The following is a 9,657-nucleotide window of genomic DNA, read 5'->3' on the forward strand; positions in this document are numbered from 1 at the left end:
AAGCGTAGGGCGGTGGGGTAGCCTAGTGGTTAAAGCGTTGGCTCGTCACGCCGAAGACCCGGGTTCGAATCCCCACATGGGTACAATGTGTGAAGCCCATTTCTGGTGTCCCCCGCCGTGATGTTGCTGGAATATTGCTAAAAGCGGCGTAAAACCAAACTCAGTCAGTCAGTCAGTCAGTCAAAGCGTAAATTTCATCGCCGCGGCTCATATTGAAATTTATGAAAACATCATTGATCAATAAAATACACAGATATGTAATATTTAAGTTAAGGTAATAATAAAATGAGTTGTTAGTTCGTACATTGGTTATGATTAATATAACGTCTACCCACCCCGTTTTCTTTTACATCAGATGACAACCATGATGACATGTTGACTTTGGATAAAGTAAAAGCAAAATTATTTTGCTTACCATATTTGTGATTTTTTGGCTTAGACTTTTGGGTTGACCCCGCCCGCTGAAGGAGTAAATGGTCCGAATGGATCTTTCTAAATCCTGGATCCACACCTGTACAGCTTGGACCGAATCCAATAAATTATCTTCACACTTCTTCATTATTATCATATCTGACAAGCATTCGACATTCCAGTGATAAATCCACGCTTACACTGGCCACAACCTTGACCTTGCGAACTTGTCAGATATTTATAGCATGTAGGGTAGTCCTTGTCAGCTTTTCAGAGCAAAGTGAGACCCCGTTAATCAAAACTGCCCTCCTCCCAGTGAATTGTCCGGTTAAAAGAAGCAAGCAGTCAGCCGGCCACCCGATATATTCCGTCTTACGTTTGCGGTGTTCCGATGGCAGTTTTTGGCCTAGTAACGTTTTTGTAACATTTGTAATTTGAACATCAAATACAAATTTCAAGATTATACTTTACATTTGCCCGGCAGATTAAAATCCTTGTCGGAACCGCCACATTTTGCGACTAATTGGAGTGAGAGAGTCTATTTTTTCGCCGCACTCAGCAATATTCCAGATATATGGCGGCGGTCTGTAAACAATCGAGTCTGGACCAGACAATCAACTGATCAACAGCATGAGCATCGATCTACGCAATTGGGAACCGATGACATGTGTCAACCAAGTCAGCGAGCCTGACCATCCCATCCCGGCGACTAACTGGACATGAGATGGGTAGGCAGCATGTCATAGACAGTTACTCACAATATAATCACTGGATTATGTGGTCCCGATATGTCTTGCGTTCCGCCGTTTTACAGTAAACTATATTCAGTGAGTGAGTGAATGATTTTACGCCTATTTTAGCAATATTCCAGCAATGTCACGGCGGGGGACACCAGCAATTGGCTTCACATATTGTACCCATGTAGGGAATCGAACCCGGGTCTTCGGCGTGACGAGCGAACGCTTTAACCACTAGGCTACCATCCCGTCCCAAACTACATTCAGAATGAACGCGCTTAAAACGAACGGTCGGATATAAGGAGCTGTTGTTTGTCTCGACCAGTTGGTGCATGGACCAATTTCAGACGAAATGCGGAGAACGAAATTCGGTTATAAGGAACTGGTCCTTTCGAGTTCGGTATAACCGAAGTTTATTGTATAACAGGAAGGAAGTGCGATTTGGTGTGTGACGAATATTAAGTTAAATGTCAAACTGTGTCAGTCACAAATGACACACACAAGGCCGTTGTCAGTCAACGATATCCCTGGTGACCCACTGTGAGTACTTTACGTCAAAATGGCGCCCATCCTTCGCGTAAATAGAGGAGTTGTCAGCTCGTATATTTTTTTCAATATCTAAATTGCTTTGAAGATGTAAAGAAATAAGAATTCGATGTTTAATTACTGTGCTGAACTTAATCATGAACTCAATAAAAATTAAAAGACATATTTATAGCACCTCCTTTAGCCATAAATACATCGAAAATCAGTAGGATTTCACAAGCTGAGAAGATCTCAAGCCGTGGACAGAGCGTCATCAGAAGAAACAGCATCATGAAATTCTCACTCGTGTTTGTCGTCCTGCTGGTCGTCTTTACATCATATACATCTGCTCAAGGTAATTCGTTATCAAGAACTTCAGCTAATACTGACTGAGTTTGGTTTTACGCCGCTTTTAGCAATATTCCAGCAACATCACGGCGGGGGACACCAGAAATGGGCGTCACACATTGTACCCATGTGGGGATTCGAATCCGGGTCTTCGGCGTGACGAGCCAACGCTTTGACCACCAGGCTACCCCACCGCCCCCTCAGCTAATAATGATTTCATATTTTAGATGCTTTTCATATGTCTTCCTTCTGCCTGAATAATGCTTGCGATGAAACCACGTTACTTGGAGGGCAACGTTTCCGGTGAAATCTTTCTGGCGAATGTCACCCGTGAAGGTCCGGGTTAGAATGAACCTTCAGTAAACCATGCTCGTCGTAGGAGGCGACTAACGGGATCGGGTGGTCAGGCTCGCTGGCTTGGTTGACATATGTCATCGGTTCCCAATTGCGCAGATCGATGCTCATGTTGTTGATCACTGGATTGTCTGGTACAGACCGCCGCCATATTGCTGGAATATTGCTGAGTGCGGCGTAAAACTAAACTCACTCACTCTGGCGAATGTCCTGTTAACGAATCATGGACATTTTGTCATAGCGATTAGTTTTAAATCCGTTTACACTGATCGATGCTCATGATGACTTTCACTCGATTGTTTGCTCCAAACCGTTTGAAGATAACTGTCACCTAGCATGAATAGAACATATTTAAAATGTGTTTATGAAAAAAACCCTATTTGATTGCAAGATATAATGTGTGGTTGGATCATATATTCGCTGAACCCTTTAAACAGAAATTGCATGTCTTTAAACACAAACCGGTATTTTTATGAACATATCATGCCTGTACCAGAATATCTATTAGTCAGCTTGATGTATTTACAGAATGTATATGTCCTTTTTCCAGGTCTGAGTCGGCTCACGGCTCTGTTTGCTCTTGGAGGAGGAGGGAGTGGTGGCTTAGGGGGAACTGGCGGGCAGACCAGCGCATTAGGAGGTCTCTTCGGGAATACACGTAAATCTTTAATGATATACTATGAAAATATCAAACCCATATCAAAATGACAAACCCATTAAAATCCAGGAATCGAGTTTATCGTAAGCGGCGGCTTTCGGGATCGGGTAGTCAGGCTCGGTTGATACATGTAGATTGTGTGGATCGATGCTCATGATGTTGATCACCGGATTGTCTAGTCCAGACTCGATTATTTACAGACCGCCGTCATATTGCTGGAATATTGCTGAGTGCGGCGCTAAACAACAAACGAAAAACCAATTATTACGTTGCCGGAGTAAACAATGTGAATTACTACTTATATTCGTTCCTATTACTTTAGGGGCGGTGGGGTAGCCTAGTGGTTAAAGCGTTCGCTTGTCACGCCAAAAACCCGGGTTCGATTCCCCACATGGCTATAATCTTTGTAACCCATTTCTGATGTCCCTCGCCGTGATATTGCTGGAAAATTGCTAAAAGCGGCGTAAGACCTAACTCACTCACTCTTATGACTTTAAATCCTTTCTACATGCACACACACACAGAAATGAGTAATTATGTATTAGAAAATACACACCATGAGCCATCGATTGTTTTACTGTTTATAACAAAACCTACAAAGGTAATGCATCAAAATCATGTCTGTATCAGATATCAAATTTTGTTTTCAAATGTTAAAAGTTTCGTACGTCTCTCGCAATTGAGTTTTTATTTATAGTAGGTAATTATAGTAGCTTATTACTAATTTCTGTCAAAACATTACAAATTATGCTTTAACCAAACTGAAATACTTTATTTATAAGAAAGTTATCGTAAGCAGTATTTATTACTAGTTATTGTCTTAAAATATGATTTTGCAAAACTGAAATAGATATTCCTTGTTTGATCGCGTGATCATTGTCATTATACTAAACTGAAGAGCAAAAGAAACTAAGCCAGGCAGTTGATTTTATCATATGTTCTTTTTTTCAAGTTGAACATATCTTGCGTTATCGATGATATATCTGTAAAATGAATTGCACTTTTGCTTAGTCAGCATTCGAAGCACACTGTATTTTCTAATACAATTTGATATGTAAAATTAACGGAATTACAACAAAAATGTCTTCGCGTAATATACATCTGCTGATCTTATTCATATATCTTTGAAAATCAGTAAATTTCCCTTTTTTACCACATATTTACAACGTTTCACACATGTTAGGTGCTGCGTGATTGCAAATTCATTTCATGAGCCTTTTTAATTAATGATTATTAAAGCGCACAATCTGATTATTATTACCTCGGGTAACCCACCGGGTACCCATTTTCTGCTTAACCAATATACATTTTCGCCAAATTACTCAGCCAACCATAACTATTTATAAATGGTTGCATGAGTGAGTAATTGCTATAATACGTAATTAAGTTTGATGTCATTCCGTTAGAATGTTCAGTAACATACAAAAACATGTACTCGGTATACTTTCTTTTCACCGCGTATTATCATTTATAATAGTTAATGCGTTGGAAGGACAAGAGCTCCTTGAGCATTTTTCGTCGATGCTTCTTTCATACGTACCATAAACTTTAATCGAATTGTTTTTAATATTTCATAAGAAAATATTCAGGTATACGTGAAAGTAGGGCTGTGTATTGCCACAAATTTCGGATTGCGATATATTGCGATACACTCTTCTGTATTGCGATACGTATTGCAATATATTGTGAAAGAACAGATATTGAGATCTGTCTACTTGGTAATATTGTTTTACCTTCAAATTGAATCACAGTATGTGTGAGAAACCATTGTGCATTGTATAGCTTCTTTCAAAGTGAAAAAAGGGAAATCCAGAAAATTCCTCTGTTTATATTTTTATTTTAAAACAGCAGAGATCGACACTCACTTAAAATTTAAACTGGCCCTCCGGGCTAGAGAATTTTGTATGTCACTAGTCCTTTCCCAAAAATACTAACCCTACGCTTTACTATGAAAAAACAACTTTCAACAAGTCTTTCTTTTAATTAACTGCTGTCCAATGGAAAGTTAACGCAGATAAATGTATGATTTCTCATTTCATATACTAGTATATGACAAATTCAACTGAAACTAGCTTACACCATGTCCTCCATCGACCCACCCATACTAGTTATATACTTTAACTTCTTTAAACAGCAAAGGATGTTGAATTTCAAATAGTTTAAAGAGTTAAAGAATTTACTGTACACATCTGTATTACTCAAGAAGAATTTAATTGAAGTCACAATCATGTGACATGATCTTGAAGTGCACATTCTAATCAAAACGATGATTTATGCACCTTTGTCTTTGAATAAAAGTAGAATTAACATTTCCTATTTCATGAATGACGTTTGGTTCATATTCACACAAAGAAATGATTTAACAAAACACTCACGATGGGCAAAAATCACTCTGTGTCAGGTAAAGTACACTTTCTTTAGACTGAATAGAATAATGAAAAAAATGAAACATGAGAAACAGAGACTTATAATAAGATAAAAGCCTTCGTTTATCAAGGAAAATATCAGCTCCTGAAGCATTATTGCTATGTCATACATCATTTAATTTTTTTAGGTCTAATCCAACTGTTCATAAATACCAAAGGTATGTTTATCATAATATTCAAATAATACAACTTCAACTTAGATAAATTTATTTCTAATAGTAATACAAATTTACACACTTAAAATGTCCATATAAACCACGAAGGTGACGTAAACTCATCTATTTTAATCCATTTGTAAGATGCCATAATATCATCTTACCTATTTCCTTTATATTTTCAATTTTACGTAATCAGAAAATTATTATATAAAGATTAATTAAATAATATGTATGGACGCGTATTTCCCGATAACCGTGGCTTTTCGCCCAGTAACTGAACACAACATTGGGAAATATTACCTGAATATATCTTTTTCCTCACCATTAAAGTTAAGGGGGTATACGGGCGGAAGTCTTATGTGCGGTGTTGAATGGGTTTAAATTGAACAAGTAAATCTTTGGCGGTTTACCGGTACGTCATAAACGTATCGCGATACGTAATTGTTACACTTTCGTATTGCGGTTTACCGTTATACCGGTAATACTTTGCAGCCCTACGTTAAAGTATGTACAAAACACAGTACCGATGATAACATAATGTTTACTCTTTCTCTTTATTGACAGCTATCGGAAATCAGCTGCTGCGGTGTCGAGTACTGAGCCGGATCTTTCCACTAGAAGCTTAACAGATTCTCGAACCGAATACAACGAACTGAACACATTGGACACATGATAGATGGAATTGATTTTTTATTTTTTTAACACATTATATACTTTATAAATAAACTTAGAAGTTTAGTTTGTTTTATTCATTTCGCTTGAAAAGAATACATCTGTTCTCTTTGAGACGAGCAAACATATATCCTCATAGCATGAAACACCACACTTATACTTATACTGGACTTGTGAATTATTGTCATATCGGTATTACACCTAAAGAAAGGGTTCGTGGTGTTAAACGCTGCAGTAACAGCAAGGCTGTGATAGGTTTATGGTTTATCGATTTTTATGGACAAAAAATGATGGGTGAAACAAAGAACCACGTGCATGACACTATACAACTCCTACATGTGTAGATTCCTCCATCGACTGTTCTTAATAACGTGCATGCAAAGTTCAGCGCAAGCTCTGCTGTACACTCTGACGCAATACAAAGCAAGAGAGGTGTTGTCAAGTTTGAGATACGAAGGACAGCAACGCCGGTGTGAGTGAAAGTGTACCAGCCACAGGCTGGACGGATGTCGGGTTCAGTGACACGCATTCTTTATCTCCAGGTAACGTGTTCGTTGTATTCGGGAGTACATTATTACAAGAAAACAACTGGAAATACTGTTATGTTAACAAATTGTACACTCTTAAATTTTATTTTTTTTAATAAAATATAAAAAAATAAATAAGAAAGAAACGCATAAGCCAATTTTAATAGAATTTATTGCGTTAGATTTGCGTTAGCAGTCATTTCATGTAATTTCAATGGTTAATTCACACGCCAGACAGAGAGTTCGCGAACACAACAGAAGCTTTATATTAGTGTTTCCACAGGAGTCCACAAGATGGCTTTGTATGACCACCATTGGCAGCAATTGTAAGCTGTTTACAATCACACAAAGATGACGTTTTGGAAAGAAATAGTATGTTCAGAAATAGTATAGTTTTTTCCGGCAGCTACATGAGTGAAATATTCTCAAAACCGCTATGCGTTTCTTTTCTTGAAGAGTATATATGTCATAAATCTACATACTGATGCTGTATATGACTGAGGCATTATAATAAAAACATTTCCAAGAGGACAAGAAATATCTGCTAAAAGAAGCGTTGTATAATTCCAATTGCCACCTGTGTTTGTGAATCACTGTCAGGTGGGTGAGATGGGGTTTAGCGTCGTACTTAAGAATATTTCGCTTATATGACGACGTGCATGCGTTTGTACGTGTGGCAGCGTGTACTAGCCCAGACTGTAATATTTTCAAGTCATTCATATTTTCATGCGAGCATATGAAAGAATGAGTGAGTTACTTTGGTGTAAGGCCACGTTGACCATGTCACAACATGATGCTGGTCGCATCACTGGGATTCCTGGTTGAACTGGACCCCCCCTCTCTCTCTCTCTCTATCCCTCTCTCTCTCTTTCTCCTCTCTGTTTCTCTTTCTTACTCTCCCTCTCTCTTTCTCTCCCTCTCCCTTTCTCTCTCTCCCTCTCTCACACACTCTCCCCTCTCTCCTGCCTCTCCCTCTCTCTTTCTCCCCTCTCTCTTTCAATCTCTCCTCTCTCTCTCTCCCTCTCTCTCTGTCACACACACACGCACACACACAAACAAACACACAGACACACAGAGACCCTAAAACACCATTTCAACTGAACTTCGTGTCAGCTGAAAAACACAGTGTAGGTCTCCGATGCTACCACGGAAATAAGGTTGTGGTGCCACAAACCAAACCCAAGATCACGATCTGAGTGTTTAAGATGACATGTGCTGGGTCAATGACAGGTAAGGGACAGGAATTTCAAGGACACTGACCGTTTGCTGGTGCTTCACAGAATGATTTACCTTTGTGGCACATTTGTCGTTTAAGAAGACAAGCAAAATCTTGATTAAATCCCTTTCTGACGCTTGTTATTGTCCGCAATATACTCTTCGAACAATAGACACTGTCCGGGTGGCCTGACATTAGAAACCCTATCCCTGATTACTAATTGTAGTTTTATTGGGTTTGTGTGGTTCTATACGATTGAAAATTTGAATTATCTTTTTGTGATATATGTTTTATAGCTGGAGAGTTGTATTTTTCAAATCTTACGCAAAAAGTGTATAACTTCTATTCACCAACAGTGAGCGAGTTGAGTGAGTTGTTTTTTACGCCGCTTTTAGCAATAATCCAGCAATTTCATGGCGGGGGACACCATAAATGGGCTTCACACAATCGCCCATGTGGGGAATCGAACCCGGGTCATTGGCGTGACCACTCGTAGGATGAGATAGTCATATGACTGTTAACCTCCTAGCGCCACAACTTGGGCTGTAGTGTACACTGATGCTTGAACTGGGTTGATAATGTTAGCGCCCTTTGCGTACACCTTGTGTATCGAAGTTAGCGCAATATAAGTACACACATTATATATTACTGTATCAGACAGTGGATAAAGGAGAATAAACAAAAGAAATATCATCAATACAATAGACAAATTGATTTAGCATGAAATACAAGCACTGCCTGCAGCAAATACAAAAGCCACATTTGTAACGGGGATGGCTCTTTCACAACGACACAACTCCGTTGAGGCTGCAAGTTCCTTGTTTATTACTGTAGTTTGTATAAATAATACAAGTCTGGAAACAATGTATATGAATAAACAAAATATCATCAAAATATCTATTCCATCACATTCATTTCATTGCACATTGTTAAGATAATTAACAATTACAGTACTACCACTGAACATATAAAAGGAGCTCAAACAAATGGACATCACACAATTATTAGTTCAGTTACATATTGAGATCCTTAGGAATTATGGAACACATTTGGCATCTTCAAAACAACAATGAAACATCAACGTGTCTTACCATCTATGGGACAATTTGTTTCAAACTGGCCACATGTTGTGAGGCACCAACAAGGACCTTAAATATGTATGTTTAATTAGTATGGAAATGCTAATTCTCACCAGTAAAGTAAACGTACAATCTGTTTGGACTCAAACATTAATCTTAATCAATTGTAAGTGAAATTATTGACACCAACAATTTCTAACCATAGGTCAAAATATACCTCCACCAAATGCATAAATTCAGCTACAATAAATACTGAATTAACCTTTCAACAATTTAACATATTTTTGTATTTGTTACACAGTTGTATTTGTTACACATTTGTTTTGTACTTGTTACACATTATTCACCAGTTTCATTTCAAGACAAATTGATTTCGACTGAACTGCAAGCACTGCCGGCAGCACATACAAGTGCCATCTTATTATGAGCATTAATTCTGTTTGGGTTAGACATAATCTCTACACAAGGAGTAAGAACGATTTGGTAGAAGACAGAACATCTTAAACATCAGCTGCGGTCATGACCAAACTCGTTTTAGTTTAAATG

This window comes from Haliotis rubra, unplaced genomic scaffold, assembly GCF_003918875.1.
Source record: "Haliotis rubra isolate DU_JTF1 unplaced genomic scaffold, ASM391887v1 Scf95, whole genome shotgun sequence".
NCBI lineage: Eukaryota > Metazoa > Mollusca > Gastropoda > Lepetellida > Haliotidae > Haliotis > Haliotis rubra.